This window comes from Nothoprocta perdicaria, unplaced genomic scaffold (assembly GCF_003342845.1).
Source record: "Nothoprocta perdicaria isolate Ctin4 unplaced genomic scaffold, notPer1 scaffold_37, whole genome shotgun sequence".
Taxonomy (NCBI): domain Eukaryota; kingdom Metazoa; phylum Chordata; class Aves; order Tinamiformes; family Tinamidae; genus Nothoprocta; species Nothoprocta perdicaria.
The window spans coordinates 2,293,147-2,311,808 of NW_020455610.1; positions in this window are offsets into that span (position 1 = coordinate 2,293,147).

Here is an 18,662-nt window from a genome sequence, read left to right on the forward strand (position 1 = left end):
TACATAAAGCAACTGATATTTTATGGTCTTTTCCATGCCTCATCAAGCATTAATGTATTCCTTGTAAACACATATTCTTTATTTGGTTAAGAAAATAACAATGCCTGTGCCAGACTTACCATTAAATCCCAGTTCTCCTATTCGTAATGGGACATAACAGATGTTTTATCTTTGAAGAATATCCCTCATTCTATTTCCTGCACTGCACACCCCAAAATCATACATTATTGATTTCTAGCAGTTTTCCCTCAGCACCTTTCAAATTATTGCACAGAAGGCACTTTGTTGCAGACACATGAGAAGCTGTCGGGAGGTGAGTGATTTATATCCTGGCACAAGAGTGACTGAGAATCACATCAATGATTCAAAATGTATCCAGTTAAAAAAAAAATCATAAATTACAGATATGTCATCATCAAGCTCACTCAGACCATAAAAGTGGTGCACTTCTTTAGAGGGCCCATATGGATGGCAGGAGCCCCTCAGGGATTATCACCTTGTGCTGGATTGCAGGTGACCTTGGCCCTGGCCCAGGCTCTGGAGCAAACAGAGAAAGGATAAGGAAGAAAAGTAAAATATGAGACGAAACACAATAGTATAGGAGTAGCTACTGGTAAATTAGAGCCAAGAAACCAAGGCTTTCCAGAAAGTTATAAGGAGAAAGAAAAGTTTCAGACACAGCTAGCCTCCTGCTGGCCAGTGTTTCCCCACAACTCATCCTGCTGAGCACTGGGCAGTGGCACCACCAGCTCCAGGCACCCATGTAGACCTGCTCCAAGTGACCATCACAGCAGCAGAGTCCTGGTGCCCTCATGCCACTATCCAGGCTGGTTGCTGCAAGTCTAGGCTTGAACAGGAAACAAGGGCTCGAGGATGGCTCAAATGGCCCCGTTGATCAAATCTTTGTCATGGATGTGCATCGAAACTCCTGGGGGACTGGGCTAGGCTTGACACACACTTGCCACTGGCCACAAAAAAATAAATAAATAAAAAAGAAAGCTTGAGTGAAAGCTACAGCTTAAGCCAGATCACAAGATCTCTGCAATCATCTCTCCTTTTTTATTTCTTTATTTTTTACAAGCTATTAATTTGGATATGGAGCCAAGAATCCAAATTAATTGCAGTTCAGACAGTTTGATTTCATTCAGTTCTTTTAAGAATAACCACATAATATGTTCCAGAAACTACTGTCAGTAAAAGGTCTAATAAATGTGTATTCTCTTTTACTGGTCTATGGACAAGATGGATAAATCAGCTAGCAACTTTACTTCTGGCACGAGCTTGAAACCTACTCACATGAAAGATTATCTGCTTTCTAGAATGCTACCAAGTGACTACCTAGAATTGAAAGCAGAATATTATGAAATCTAATATACATAATTTGATGTATCGTTCAGAATGTCCCCCACCATGCATGTATACCTGTGCTGTGTATCATTACTGCCTGAGCAGGACCTGCCTGCAGCACGCTGCTCTGCAGAGAAGAGGTTCCTTTCTGTGCTTTTATTAGATTTCATCAAATAAAGCTCCAGCTACTACTGAGAGACTGCAACGCCAAGAAAAATGACTACTTTCACAAATTAAGCAAATAGATATTTTCCCTAATACTATCAGTGGGATTCATTTCAGCAGAATATATCTACAATAAATATCATGAGAGACAGAGAGAATGCCTGCTGATAAATGGCACTGTCATTTTATTTGATATTTCCCTACCAAATTGTGGGTTTGCACTTGCAATATTTAGGCAAAGGGGCATGTGCGTTTGCTAACAGACATGACGTTTCCTGTCTAGACAACCTTGTGGTCATCAGGTGAGGTGCTCCTCTCTCATATCTTATAATTCAGAAAAAAATCATTGTTTACTCCATTAGGGCTTTCAGCCAAGACGCTAATTGATTTTTAGTGGTTATTCCTTCTGATTCCTTCTTTAGCTGCACAGAACCAAACAGCAGTATTTGTTCTACTCTGGGTGATTTACAGATAAAGAGTCTGTTGACCTTGTCTGTCAAACCATTTTTCTCAGAATATGCGTCATGTCTGTTTTACAACAGATCCGCATTAGATGAACTTTCATTCGGCATAGAAATTATAGCTTCTTAACCAGGGTTTTCTTGCTATTTAAATGAACTATACACTACATAGGATGATTGCAGAAGAATAATGCAGTAAATGTGTAGCACTAAAAAGGCCAATTATATCAGCTAAAGACCTTGGATAAAGTGTGGGATCTGGAGGATCACAGCTGCATTTGAACATCCCTGTAAGTGCAGGTTAGTACTCATTTACTACATGCTCCTGACACCACTGTCAAGCCATCTCCTTCTCGTGTTGCTCTTCTCACTGTGCTCTCCTTCCCATTCACTACATACAAAAGCATATCTTGTCCTCTCATTCTAATGAAATCTTAATTTTCTCCATCCTCCTTCACTCTAACTATAAATCAGCTTCCTCTCTTCACCCTAACCACAACATTTCCAGCCTGAGGTGGTGTTGATAACTTGAGAAGCATGAATCAGATTTTGATGATGAAGTCAAACCATCAATATATGTTATTGAGTTCTGTTTTGGGGCCAGCTGTGACAGAGCTTGTTCTGATTCAATTCCTTTCCAAATTCAGTGAAACTTAAAAATAAATGCTCAGGTTCAAGGTCAGTCCTGATTCATGAAACTATAAGGGCTTTTGGTTTGGTATTGAACCAAGTTCTTGCCTCTAAAACTCTTGGTAAGAATACAATTCTATACCTTGTTTTTTTGGTGGGCATCCTGAGACACAAGCACCTTGCTGCATCATTGCAGCATCGCTCTGGTACTTCCTGAACAAACAACATTCAGAAACCCTTGGTATAAACCATATATTCAATGAATGCAATTCAGAAAATCAATTGTACTGAAAGCTATACAGTATTAGGAGGGGAAATTATAGCCATGTTTAAATCAATGATTGTTTTGCCATTAACTTCAAGCAGACTGGAATTTCATCAGCTTGGTCTTACTATTGAAGATACATGCTTGCTGGAGGAAACGAGGCCAGCAAAATATCCCTCCAAAACAGTACAGGAAAGGGGCTGCACATCTGCAGAGCTGCATCTGGTGTTACCTTAGATACTCATTGTATACAAGTTCAGGTGCTGACAAAAGACCTGCATAAATGGCAAGGAAAATAAAAACACAGATTTGATCTGAAAGTTGAATTGCACCCTGAAAGACCATACCCTCTCAGCTAAAATAACAGAAAATTGAAATTTCCATCTTGTTGCTCTAATGAAGCATACAGGAAGCATTATTCTTTGTGATGTGGACCACTTGTTAAAGCAAAGCTGTTAATGTAAATGTGACAATGGCTCATTTTGCCAAGATCAAATCAAATGACTGTTAATCTATACCCTTTCTGTGACTTTATTGGGTACCCTTCCAAAAACGATCATCTGTCTACCTTTGTGTGCAACCCATCTGAACACTGGAAAATATTGTAAATGTCAGCCCCCTTCTAAGGCAGAATATTTTTAGAAATCAACACAGGCAGAGATGAGAGAAAGTGCATCCCCCAAACCAAACTTCCCCTAGTAAACATGAATGGTTTCCAAGTATTAGTGTATGCAGTCCAGCCCCATTCACAAGCTTTGTAAATCCAAAAAGGGAAATAGCTGTGACAGGAGATTGAAAAGTATATTCTACTGCAGGGAGAGAATTTTAATTAATGTTTTTGCCTTCTTGCAAAAATAAAGACAAGAGAAGCAGTCTCTGTGAACTGGGAAAGCCAATCAGAGGGCAACATTCATGGCAAGTCTGCTGGGTCTAAGAGAGGAAAGCTCTGGGCCAAAGGAAGAGCCAGCCTTGCAGGAGAAGAGCAGCAGGGAAGCTGCACTGGGAGAGCAAATGGGAGAGCAGAGTTCAGTTGAGATAAGGCAGTCTCTGGAGGGCTCTGCATAGCAACCAAAAATATACAAGAACACGTGCCATATTAAAAATATGTCTGGTATGAGGGCATCTCAATTATCTATCTAAAGACCACAGAAAATGGAAAGATGCAAAAAGAACTGGTGTTCTTTTAGATGCTTTTTTTTTCTCCTTTAAATATTAATGCATCTCAATACCAGCATTTCTTACAGCTTCTTACAGTCATTAGCACAGGATGCCAGAAATGCAAATGAGCAGCTGCCCTTCCCAGCCCTTATTTTGGATTTTACATAGTTGAGAGAATCATAGACCTTAGAGCATATTTATTCTTTGATTTCTCTCGCTGAAACAGTCTGCAGCCTGGGTAAACACTGCGGAGGGCATCGAGCCAAGCGGTTTGTCTACACAGGCAGCTTTTGTTTCTCCAGCCTCCATCCAGAGTCACAGCTGAGCGGTTATGAGCAGCGGATGCACCCTGGAGAATCGCTTTCAAGCCACGCTAACAAAGCCGAAACCTGTGAAGTTTTCTCCTCGCTTCCACATTCATCCTGTTCAATTGTCCGTAAATATCTCAGCCATGATCTGGGTAACCTACTGAGTGGTCTGTCAAGAGCGTTTACCACCACCACAGTCCCACGAGGTCCCGTTCTCATCACGGGCTAGTGCCACACTGGTACAGATCTTGTAGCACTAGCAAAGTTTCTCCTGACTTGTTTCAGTATATAAAAAGCAGAATCAGAGTTTTGGTGCTCAGAGGTTCATGTCACTCCACCTTAGGGTTTAAAAGAACTTCATTTATCAAAGGACTCAAATTTTGCCTTTCTCGTAAGACTGTTGTTGGTATCCTCACTTGCAACGCTAATGAAATATAGATTAAATATAGATGGTTAATATAATGGTTAATCCAATGGTCTGAATATTTGATGAAGAGTGCTGAAGCACTGGTTCAAGGCTCTACTCAACCAAATAAATAGTTTATTATTCCATGCAGCAGCTGTCCTATCAACTTCTTTGCTCACCCTGAACCCTGAATCGTTCTCATACTGCCTATCTCTTTGGTAACTCTCTGCCCCTCATCTGGAGTGAGCTGGGAGCACTCACGCGTACTTAACTACACATAAATAAATAACTTATAGAATGAGTATAAATATAAGCAAATATAGCAAGTATAAATTCTTGCTTATGCTTGTAAAGTATAATGCACTTATATGCACTTATAGCAACGTGTGCACTTATGTGTAAATGCACTTATATGAATACCCTCTGCTTTTCCCTCAAGATGACCACATAATGGACAGTATCCAGACATAAACATGATAATTGTAATTCCCTAATTTTCAGGTTCTTGATTTTAGTAATTAAACCTTTTTGATGAAGTTTTACAGTTTGATATTATCTGCAACAGCCCTATATTTGTGGAGTTTTCTTTTATACAGCATTTCAGTAGCTCCATGAAGCCCACAGGAGACCTGAGTAATTACTCTTCTCAATGGGATAAAGCTATTTTAGTTTTATTGAGATACCAAATGAAAATTTACTGCTGATCAAAGGCTGAAATTTTGCCTAGCCTGCACCCTAAATCAATATATGTCTATATTTAGATGGATGAATGAAACTTATTTGTAGCAAGCTCATTTATTTTCTTTCAATTGTAATAGTTTCAGATTATAGTCTGAAGATATCCAGAAAATTTGAAGATCCAGTGGTGAGTAGTTCATGAATAGCAGATAGATGAGACAGTTAAACCTGCAAATATCTACAGCCTCCACTTGAGTGACACACAGTGCTAGTCATACAGTCTATAAATACTGAACACAAATATATTAACACCTTCTAAAATGAGGTGAATCAGGAAAAAGTAGCACAAAATAAGTAATTTTTAGGCCCCTAAGCAGCATATAGATATTTTTACCTAAATATATACTTTGCTTGCTAGAGTAGGCTTAATATTATCATAGAAAAGTTTCCTGGCGCCAGAGAACATATGGAAGAAGAGAGCTTAATACCTCATTTGATGTCACAAGTATCATACACATACACATGCAGCTCCCCACACATATTCATTAAAGTATGGTCTTTTGATTCAAGTTCATTTAAAAATAATAAAAAAGTTTGTATTTTACATGCCTTACACAGGAAGTTTTGTTTGATACAGTCCCATTCGTTCTCCCTGTTTCCAAGCATAGCTTGTTGTCTTTTTAGCATACACATCTGGGTTAATAAAGTACTGAGCATCATGTAAGAATATAACAGAAAGCTTAACAGTGATAAAACATTTTTCTTGGTAGATGGAAAGAAAAGTTGGGTTCATTTAGCTCAGATAATATTTTATAATAGATTATAAGCTGAAATAAATTACTCCAATAAACTACTCCTAAGGATCAGCATTATACTGACTCTGCTTTCTTAAGATTTTGCTTCTTGGAGTCTCAGAATGAAAGGCTATGGTGACATTTTCTTCCTGCTGCCCTGAGTGATGTTAAAAGCACAAACAGCTGATCACAGGATCCTATGGAATAAATAATCGCAGCAGAAGTGTCAAATGTGCACTATGTCTCCATAAGAATACTTGAGGAATAGTATTCTATCATTTCTCTTTTAAACTTGAATCCATATTAAGTCAGAAAACAGAATTTGGTATGTGTCAAATTCTTGCTGGGGGGCTATTGCTTTGACAGTCCAATAAACTCTTATTATCTCTTTCAATACTTTAACTGAGCTGAAGATAAGGAGATGTTCAATGTTTACCAATTTATAAGCTTTCAGTCTTCAACACATTTCCCCCTATTTTTATCACAGTGGATTAACTCCTTATCTACAGACAGGTTCATCTGCAAGTATATTTCAAGCACAGGTCCTAGACCAGCCTCAAGTTCAGATTTCATACTAGGGACATACAAGCCTATACTCAAATGAGAAAACTCAGAGCTGGGTTAGACCTTTGCATAGGCTCAGACACTGCGCACTGCATGTAGAAACATACAGCTTGGTGTACAGTACCATAGGCCATATAGCACCCACGCTGGAGTTGGGATTGTGCATCCATCACGTTGGAGCATGGACAGAATAAGGTGCCCTAGGACCACTATATCATGTCTCTCTGGTAGTGCCTAAAATGGAGACAGCTGCTCCCACTCCTTGACTGGCCACTGCTCTTTATTGAGAAGGAAACAGGCATAAGCCTTTAAAAAATATAAACTATTGCCAGAATTACTAGCTACTACAATTAAAATTCTTGAAAAAAAAATCTTCCATGCTTGAGGACACACATTTAAGAAATAGGAGGGGGACAAAGATGACAGGAAAAAATGAAAGAAAATGGGACTTTTTGTTTCCTCCAAGGGACAGTGGAAGTTGATTATAACTCAGGCTCTTTGACAGTCCAGAATTGTATCACTTAAATTAGCAGTTTGTAAATCAATGTAAACTAGCATCAACTCTTTTATGAACATTCTTAGATCAATATTGTTTTGTAATAAATAAATTAAGGCCGCTAGTATAGAACAATTGGGAAATGATGTGAGCAAGGGCCATTGAATGCATCTTTATCATCTTGCTTTCTATTTTGTTTTTGCTTTAAGGAAGTTAAGATCCATTTTGGCAAGATAATGAAGTAACGTAGTAAAGAGGGCAAAATATTAGTAGATCTGCTGACTTCTTCTGGTAATAACAAGAATTTACTTGCACTGCCATTTTGTACCCAATTGATAATAGGAGCAAAGAGCCAAACTCCGCTTATTCTTAGTTATCAAAAAAAAAAAAATTATTAATTGTCTCTCTCTCAAAAAAAGAAGAAACTGATTTGTGAAGTACTTTGAGAACCGTTGATGAAATACCTCCACTTTGTCTTTATTGTGAAAATCCGTTGGAGACCTTTAGACTGGACAAATGCCTCTAGTGTGGCATGTGTGGAAAAATTGGCTGTTACCCAATAGAAAATAATAATTCTTCAGTACTGACATGCAAATAAGGAAGAGCACAGTCTATCTTTTATATCTCAGGCTGAGTTTGCAATTTTGGCATCTAGGAAACCCAAACAAGCACCTTTGACTTGAAAAATTAATGAGAAGGTGGAAGAAGGAGGAAGGAGGAGCATGAAGCAGGCATAGCAAGGCCTCCTCCCAGACTGGTAGTGAGCGGTGGGATGTCTCATACATGAGTAGAGCACAGACACGATTTAGACCTCACCAGACCTGGGGTTAGTTCTGGTCACCTCATCTGAGCCCTATCAGTTCTTTTCATAAGCAAGTTAAAGCTCCGGTACCCTACTGAGCTTGGAGCTTCTGCTGGCGTTGCCAGCAGCTGAGCTGATATTTGCAAACCAGCAGCATGTTGGTGACTCACCAGTTCACTTCCATCCTCCTCTGCCTGTCCCACTCTGCTAATTCCCACAGCTGTGCTGGCCCCTCCTGTGCCTGACACAAGCGTTTCTGTGGCCAGATGATGAATCAGATGAGGAAACGGATCCAGACCGAATTCAAAGTGTGATATTTTAATTCTGATCTGGCTGTTGACGGCTACTCCTGACACCCCACTCCCAAAGCAGACAGTCTATCCTCTTCCATAGGGACAGCACGTCTGTATTGCAAGGACCTAAACCACCAAGGAACCATTTATTTTGTTATTTTAGTAGACAGTTTGCTGCTACATGAACTCTCCTGGCATGCCAGGAGATCAGAGAAGCCTTCGGAGCTTCAAAGCTGAGAAAAATCAAACTATCTCCCTAGAGCAACAGCTGGTGGTTCAGTCAACCTATTTCATAACCACATCAACAACACCCCCTCCCCTAGTACCAACATAAACTGGGGTACCTTGATCTGAAGCATCCTCCTGCTCTCACGCACTGTATGACCCCAGCAGAAGGGTGGGCAAGGCGGGGGAGATGGGGGCAGATACATCTCCCAGGGGCTCTTTCACTTGCACCAACTGAAGTGCTTGTGAAGTGATGGCTCAGAATATTCTGTGTGCCCCTACTGAGTATGACTAATAAATAATTATTTTGTTTGTTCATTTTTCCCTTGGAAAGTGTCATATTATTGAATATCAGACTATTCTCAATGACTTGAAATTATATATATTTTTAATGTGTCCATTTGAGCTTATTTTTTATGGAAAAAGATTTTCATTATAATATTTTTATAGAAAAAGAAAGAAATATTTCCAAACTGTACAGTTTTATGGGTTTTTTATTTTTTTTTTGTTTTGTTTTGTTTTGAGTAGTTCCTCTTTCATCAAGTTTTCACTTATCCATCACGGTTGAGGCATTCAAAGTCTCACAGATTCTCTTCCAGACAGGAAAATGGCTTTTTGTTCAATTCAGGCTGTGAAGCAATACTAAGAACAGCTAGTGCACCCTTTACTGTCTCCCCTGTACCATTGCACTCCATGTGGAGTATGTTGGAGGCAAGATCCAGTGCCGGGAGTTGAAAGAGTAGGACCTAGAGTTTGGATGCACAGGGCCTGGGCAAGATTGACTACAATCTTCACCCAGTCTGAGATAATACAATACACTTAGAGATGAATCACCAGGCATTATTTTTAGCAAGAGCCACTGACAGATTATGAAAAGTCCAAGAGTGAGAACACAAAGAATTTTTTTTAATCTCTTGTTTAACAGAAAAAGAAGAGAGAGCTGCAGGGAAGCTTTGGTCTCCAATGGATTTGGTCTCCAATGCTCCAAAACTGCAGCAAGTTTTCTTCATGCGTAAGGAACTGGCCATAGATAACCTACTATTGCAATAACAGCTCTTGTTGTTGGCTTGGAATTCATAGAAGAAAATCCTTGCTTAATTGTTGTTGTACTGGCCCCTCTCCTGAATGCTGTAATAAAGCCCGTCTTCTCCGATAACAGTCACTTGATAAGACAGCAATACTTTCTATGCCTTGATGTCATGAGGATGGGACCATTTTTACAAACTCTGATCATCATCCAAAATGGATAGAGAATTATTTCCATATATTCAGGGCTGTCTGATAAAGCTGTCGTATTTTTAAAATCATATTTAAAGGTCCTACAACTTAAAATGAGAAGAACTAAAATTAGAATTACTGGAAATGTATTGGAAGAATACTTAGATAGTGTTACAGCCTAGGTAAGGAGAGAAGTTATTGTTTTTTAATCTCTGACTTAAATTATTTTGTAATTCTTTACTTGGACATTGTCATTGATGGCAGGGTTCTTGCAATTCACTATATCAAATAATTCCCTTCAAGGTAGCAGAGGAAGGAAAAGCATTCTTTGTAGTAGCTGAAGAGTAAGAGGCAGTGGTAAATAAAAGATTTGCCAGAGTGCTTGTCAGGGGCACAAATGCACACAATGGAACAAAGCTTAACACACTATTATATAACAGAGAGAATGGCTATAAATACAAGGTAATCAGGTTTTTCACTTTTATGACTCTATGCATCTATCCATTCCTTGGACACAGGACTGCATTATTTAAAGACAAGTGCTGGACCAAATCATAAAACTCAAAGTGCTTTTCAATTGCCTCCATTCCCTGACTGATATTAAAAACAAAGAAAAAAACAGCCCACTGAACATGAAATGTTGTATTACACTAGCCCATCAAATGATGAATTATTATTATTGGCTGGACAGAGCAAATATTTTTTAAACAGGAAATGTGATTTTGATAGTCTTGGCTTATTTTCAGAGTGTGCTAACAACCACTAATAAATAGCCAAATCATGTGGACATATGAGTGGACATCTCTCCAAATCAGATCCAGAACTGCTTTGGAAAGAAACAGTGAAAATGGAGGCACAGCTGGTGGGAACAGCTCCGGCCAGCGATCAGCAGTTATCCTGGGGACGTCGTCATTAGGACAGCTCATCGCCAGCACCTCACTTACTTACTGCATCCGTGGGCAGCGAAGAGAATCAGAAACCAGCACCAGGTTGACCTCCAAGAAACACTCCCTGGTGGGAAGAGCATTTGCAAACTCAGAAATGTGAATGCCCGTGCTGTCTCTTAATGCCCACCTTGCAAACACCTTTGCTTGCTCTCCTCCCACAAACACCTGACTAAGTGAAAAGAAGATTTGCCAGGAGGCAAAATTTCCTCATTTCATTTATTCCTGTTGCTGAGCGCTGCGGGCTAGAAACAATATCTGCAGTCCTTGGAAAACCCAAATAAAACAGTGCTTCAAACTCAGCAAACCTCATTTCCTTTCTCCTTCTTGATAATGCAAAGCATTGAAATGGAAGCTGAGACAGCAAGCCCTGCAGATTGATATTCACTATGTATGAAACGGGGAGAAAAATTCTCTAAATAAGCAGAAATAAACATTCCTTCCACTGACATTCAGTGTCTCCACAATTTTAGCTCTTCAGAAGCTAGACTCTGATGCATTTTCACTGCTCAGGTTCAAAAGTTTGTGAAAAGAAGAGAAGAGAAGAGAAGAGAAGAGAAGAGAAGAGAAGAGAAGAGAAGAGAAGAGAAGAGAAGAGAAGAGAAGAGAAGAGAAGAGAAGAGAAGNAGAAGAGAAGAGAAGAGAAGAGAAGAGAAGAGAAGAGAAGAGAAGAGAAGAGAAGAGAAGAGAAGAGAAGAGAAGAGAAGAGAAGAGAAGAGAAGGGAAGAGAAGAGAAGAGAAGAGAAGAGAAGAGAAGAGAAGAGAAGAGAAGAGAAGGGAAGGGAAGGGAAGAGAAGGGAAGGGAAGAGAAGGGAAGAGAAGAAAACCTCTGGTGTCATAGCTTGATCCTGCTGTGCTGCCACTGACCTCTTTACCCTTCCTGTGCCACCTGCACTGAAAGTGCAGAAAGAAACACAGCCAAAAATGCACTCCAATCACTTAATGTAGGATAACCTGGCAGATGCTTTGAATTGGACCATACAGGTGTAACCAGCCGCATGGCTCACATTCACAGAAATTAAAGCCATAGACATTTGGGATGGGAGTCACTTGGCCCCAACTGGAGCCTTCTCAAGCTTGTTTAGGTCATTTTATATATAGTGGAGAGCATAGGCATTTCAGGTAACCTGGCTACAGGTGAGATGAATCATTCTCTAGGATTCCCATTCCCTTTCATCAAGGCTGCTATAGGGAGACTAGATGAGGCTTTGGGCATTATGTTAGATGTCCAGCTTAGGGAGGATGAATCCATAAGTGTTTGTAGAAAATTTTCCCTAGGTTCTACAAACCACGGATTGTCTTTAATATTTATTTTGAGACATTTAAGTCTATAGCAAAACAGAAAAATTAGTAATATTAGCGAGCCACAGAAGAAAAGAAGGGGATATAAAAATCATCAGTGTTCTGGATACCTGCAATAAAAGGGCATGTGTTAAGATAAAACCTCACAGGAGTTCTTAAAATGGAGTCCAAGTGCCCATAGTACATTCAAAAACACTGTCCCATGGTCCATAACAGTCTTATTTGGAGGAAAATTCTCTTGGTGCCTGCGTGGGGAACAGTTTCATCAGAGGCAAGCACCTTGCAGGCAGTCATCAGACAACAGTATTCCCGGGAAGAGAGAGAAATGGTCCAAATCAAAGCAGAGGAACTGGACAGGTGAGGAAGGCTACAAGAGATTCATGACGTGGTTCTACTTTACCAGTTGCCTGGAAATATGAAAGATATTTGTAAATGACAGGAGAGAACCACAGACCTTAGGAGACTACCGGAGGGACCAAGGTCACCAACAGTGGTCCTCAAATCTTTATACAGGTTCTGTATATCAGTAAATAAACACAATTTCCTCCAGTCTAACAGGAAATGCAAGCATCCAACTAGCATGAGGAATATAGAAATGTAAGTAAGTAGCACAATGGGACACACAATTCTGTAACCTGAGCATGACTTGGATTTAATTCATGTGACTGAAATAAAGATATAACGGCCATTCTCTGCACGGTTCATGCCTTGGCTGGTTGTTTCTCTGGGGAAAGCAACAGCATTTGCAATCCAGAGCAACACAAGCCCTGGGCTCGCTTTCCTGCGACCCCACCGTGTGCGACAGACCCTACCTATTCATCACGAGTAGCCGCTTTGCAGCATGTGCATGTCTGATACGAGGATTAAGCCTAAATACAAGGGGAGTATAAATTCCCTGCCTCAGGGACTCTGCCTCGCTCCTGATGGTAGTAAACCATTCTCGTCAAGTGGATCTGCTGTCTTTCTGAAAAGAGGATATTTTGCCTTTGAAATGCACCATCTGTGCTCATATGTATGTCAGGCATTTCCAGACCATTTTCCCACAGCTTTCCAGCCTTCAGATTTCAAGAGAAGCAGGAGTCCAGCCTTGCAGCATCTCCCTCTTTCCTTCATTTCTGCCACTTCAGTAACATGGTGAACACACAGGGCTACGCTGCCAACAGCCTACGTGTTGGGGTCAGATGTTTAACAATGCTCAGTAGTAATAGGAAGTCCTTAAAGCTATCCCATAACAAGCTGCAAGTTTGTCTTGGCAAGTAGAGGGCTCTTTTATTTCCATCTGACAAAGTAGTCCCTTAAGTTGGACATCTAATAGATTCTAAATCCCTCCGTCTGCTTCCGTTTCTTAGTACATTACATGCACTTGTGATATGAAAGCAGTTATGACACATGGAAAGATTTTCATTTGGTTTTGTTTTTTAATGGGGAGTATCTCGGAAGAATACCGATGGTGACTCGGCTAACGTTACTTCTGAAAACCTCCTGCCATGACAAGACCTTTGGAGATATGAGGGGTTCTCCATTTCCTTCCTCTTCTGCCCCCTTTCTCATTGTTTGAAATTTCTCTGGCAGATGAGTTAAAAGTCAAAATCTTACTGCTGAAGGGAATATTCTGTACGTCTGTTTCCAAGTTGGGAACTTACTGAGATGATACTTTTTGTGGATCTACAAAGACATTCCCTTGTTCTAACAAACACTTATGTCAGTTCTGTCTTGTTCTTGCTGTGCATGGTTACATTGCTATTAATCTAAGTTTCCTGTTTTATTTATGAAAATAATTGCACTTCATCTTGATCATCAAATCAGTAAGACACATAACACTATATAGCTCCTTAATTATGCATGTGAGCATTCACTTTAAAAAAATTGTACCTTTCATGTGCAAGTCAGCGACTCTTCTGAAGTTGTTTGACATTGGGATAGAAGGATAAGTTTCTCCCTCATCATGCTCAAAAGGAATTAAATGTCTAGTGCAAAAAGATAACTGCTTGAGCCGGTCCTAACTGGACTGTTCTCCATAGAAGGAATTACCTAGGTGACACTCTTGGTGATTTCAGCAAAAGGCTAATGATCAATCACTACTTTTACTTCAAACCTGGCTCTGTGGATATTGTAAGGCAATGCCTAGGAGCTAGCAGTGCAAGAGTGTCCTGTAAGTACTGTGAGGTGAAATGACTCAGCATTATGCGGTCAAAATAAAGAGGAACACATACCTGATTTCAGGGTTTTGATCGTCCTATGTGCTTTGTAGATTAGAGGATTACTTGTCAGCTATCACTGTCTCCCTTCAGTTCTGTATTAAATGAGTCTATTCTCTTGGACAAGCAATGTTACAGTTCTTAAACTTTGCTTCTGCAGCTAAGACCTAAATGATCTTCTTCTTTGGATCATTAGCCTGTCCTTGCTGCTGAGAAAGGACACCACCACTTATAAATTAAATGTCCACTTCAGATGATGCTGATGCCATAGAAATCATCATGGCTTCATCTCCATTTTGTCCACACTTCTTATTAAATTTTCTTACAGATTAAGCATTATGTAAAAAGTTTAAATTGTTGCAGAACTATTTTGCATGTGCTGGCCTGTGGGTAGTAAGATATAATACTGCTAACGGCAGAAAAAAAAAGAGTGAAGACCTAGAATATGACACAGATAGGCAGGACAATGGCATAGTCCTGAACAAAACAGAGGGACAAGAGACTATGGACCTGTTTGGGATGTAATTTACAGTCCTACTGCAAACAGCTGTGATGAATATGTTGGCTTCCTACTGGCCAGAGAGTGTCTAAGGACCAGATGAAGGATGTTTCCGAAAATACTGATAAACTTACGTTAGTGAAAAAATGATGAAAGAGATCTAGTTTTCCCATTACTGCTTTCTGAATTTCCATGAACAGGAATAAAGAGCACATTAAAGCTCAAAAGACTCCAAATACTAGGCGGCCCCAACGTTCGGCTATCTTAATAGCAGACTTTCCCTTCCTCTCAGAGCCTGGCACATACCCATCATTAAGTGTTACACTGGGATAGTGCCAGCTGAGGATTAGCATTTTAACTTTAAAGCCACTTAAAAATATTTAACCTACAATTCCCAGGTGCCAAGCAAAGCAAACTGCATCTACATTCTCTAATAGATGCTATGCTCTGTTCTCCTTTTTTAAAGTAATTAGTCTAGATGTATTTATTTCCTTTTTGGTAGAATTTCCTCTTCAGTAGGGATATTAAATTTAATAGTTAAAATCCTCTTCAGTTACCTCAATAAAAATATGTCACTCTTCCAAAATATGTACTTTCCTACTGTTAGCATTCAATTGAGCATTTGTTGCTACTACCGAATTTGAATTGTTTTAATGATATCTTTGGTGTCTGTAGTCACAGGGAATTGGCAAATTAGATGGATTATCTCACTTTTTCTTAGCCTTTCCTATTATATACAGAAAGTCAGGATTCAGTATCTTTATTACTTAAAACATGGAAACAGGCTGGGAATTTGCTTGCTACTTCCTTTCATTCTTTTAAATAAGGAATTCTTAGGTCTGGAAAAGAGCCAACATCACTCCAGTCTTCAAAAAGAGCAAGAGGAAGGAGCCGGGCAGTTACAGGCTGGTCAGCCTCACCTCTGTCCCTGGAAAGGTGATGGAGCGCCTCATCCTAGAGAGCATCTCTAGGCACAGGAAGGAGCAGTCAGCATGGATTCACCAAGGAGAAGTCATGTGTGATGAACCTCATAGCCTTCTGTGAAGGGATGACTGATCAGCTGGACGAGGGGAGAGCCATGGATGTTGTCTACATTGACTTCAGAAAGACTTTTGACACTGTCTCCCATAATATCCTCATACGGAAACTCCGGCAGAGTAGTCTGGACAAGTGCACAGTGAAGTGGATTGAGAGCTGGCTGGATGGCAGAGCTCAGAGGGTGGTGATAAATGGGGCCGAGTCCAGTTGGAGGCCTGTAGCCAGTGGTGTCCCCCAGGGGTCAGTACTGGGCCCGGTGCTGTTCAACTTGTTCATCAATGACCTGGACGAGGGCACAGAGAGCACCCTGAGCAAGTTTGAGGATGACACCAAGCTGGGTGGAGTGGCTGACATTCCAGAGGGTTGTGCTGCCATCCAGAGGGAGGGACCTGGACAGGCTGGAGAGCTGGGCAGAGAAGAACTTCATGAGGTTCAATAAGGACAAGTGCAGGGTCCTGCACTTGGGGAGGAATAACCCCAGACACCAGGACAGATTAGGGGTCGACCTGCTGATAAGCAGCGCCATGGAGAGGGACCTGGGAGTCCTGGTGGACACTAAGTTAACCATGAGTCAACAGTGTGCCCTTGTGGCGAAGAAGGCCAATGGGATCCTGGCCTGCATCAGGAGGAGTGTTGCCAGCAGGTCAAGGGAGGGGATCCTGCCCCTCTACTCAGCTCTGGTGAGGCCGCACCTGGAGTACTGTGTGCAGTTCTGGGCTCCCCAGTATAAGAGAGATGTGGAGCTCCTAGAGAGGGTCCAGCAGAGGGCAACAAAGATGATTAAGGGAATGGAACATCTCTCGTATGAGGACAGACTGAGTTGGGCCTGTTTTCTCTGGAGAAGAGAAGGCTGAGAGGGGATATGATCAATATGTATAAATACCTGAAGGAGGAATGTAGGGAGGAAGGGGCCAAACTCTTCTCAGTGGTGGCCACTGACAGGAAAAGGGGCAATGGGTATAAGTTGAAACACAGGCAGTTCCATCTCCACATGAGGAAGAACTTCTTTCCTGTGAGGGTGCCTGTTGCCGACGGGGGTCGGCAAGCCTCGTTCGCTAGCTGGACTGACCTGGGGTTGTCCTCACCCCAGGGCCCCAGAGCACAGATACCAGTATGGGGGATGCGGCAAAAATGGTGATTATTGCGCAGTTCAGTCTGCATATATATTCCAGCTGAATGCGGAAGCTCACCTACTGCCCAATCGGGAGACTAATTTCTACTTTTCGCCTTGTACGGCATGGGGTTATCAGTAAACTGCATAAATTAATTATGCTCCTAACTCCCGTGACGTCGCGAGATCTTCCGAGCGCCATGCGCTAAGCTCTATGCCCTATACTATACTATATCATCTACTTTCGCTAAGCTCTCTAACTTGTTAAGCCCTAAAAACACAAAAACTCCTACAGGTGCCAGAGCCCTGGAACAGAATGCCCAGGGAGGTTGTGGAGTCTCCTCTGGAGATCTTCCCAACCTGCCTGGATGCTGCCCTGTGCCCCGTGCTCTGGGTGTCTAGATGCTCTGGGTTGGACTAGATGATCTCTAGAGGTCCCTTCCAACCTTGAATATTCTGTGATTCTGTATTTCTTTCTAATTGATAGAATGGATTTACAGTGATTTATAACAGGCTAATTATTCTTATAACTCTGTCAATGAGCAGTATTACAACAATTAATTTGGCTTGTGTCATTTAGGACACATTACACATATTAAGGTTGTATGTGGGCAGAAATTAATGCAACCTACGAATCATACATCATATCTGTGTTTATCAGTGAAAATCTACAAGAACCTGTAACCCCCTCTGTAGAAAACAATCACACAAAAAAATACCCTTGGCCTGTTACTCCCTTCAACACTTTACCCATTAGGTATATTAGGCATTTTATATCATAACATGTCATTAACCATGAAATGCTCCCATTTGCCTTCCATTCGTCACAAGAGTATGTGTGGAGGGTTTCTACAAGGCTGCATCACTTAAAGCACTGATGCTGCGAATGCTTGACTTCCATGACACTTGAACGTGGCTATTACTCACAAGCATGAGGTTAAGCACGTTCATGCCCACTAGATCACACCTTAGCTCATAAGCATCCTGAAGCTTGAAGGAACATTGCCTAGAGATGAGTATACCTCTGGGAATAAATTTCCACTGCTGTGCTCCCAAGCGCAGTGAGTAAAGAGTCACTGATGTATACTTTTTTTTTCCTTTTAATGATCATAAATCCATCCTGTGTCCTCAGCGAGACCAGTTTATCTGCCATACATCACAGCCAAATGAGTCACAAGCCAGCTAAGGCCAGTGCCAAGCCCTCAGACCTCATTGCCATGTCCCACACTGGGTCCTATGTACAGAAAACATAATATTTTATAGGGGCTAGTTGGGACTTAGTTAAAGGCTGATATTATTATCCATTCAAATCTATATTTTTTAACATATCTCAAGTCATTAAATCTGTCAATGAGTTGAATTCATTTCTATTGTATTTTTATAAGATTGTGCTGGGATGGAAGTAAAAGGGGGAGGGGACCTCTAGTTACTAGTACAATCCAACAAATAGAGGATTTGTGAGGGTCAAGGTTGTAGAAAACGTTAGTCGCATATCTTTATTAAAAGTCACTGTGGGAGAGCTCATTCCTGCTAATTCAGCAAAAAAGAACAGACACTTTTTTATTATTCTTCACATAAGCATTCCCGATTTTGGAGGAAACAGATAAAATGAAAGAGGCTTGGGACTGCAGTGCGTGAGGGGCAGAGCAAGAAATATGCAGGCTGTGGTAGTCACGACATTTTTACTCATATGAGTAATCTTTATGTATATATAGACCCAAACACACCCTGCCGAATAAAGTTGCAGGAACAGGTGCTTT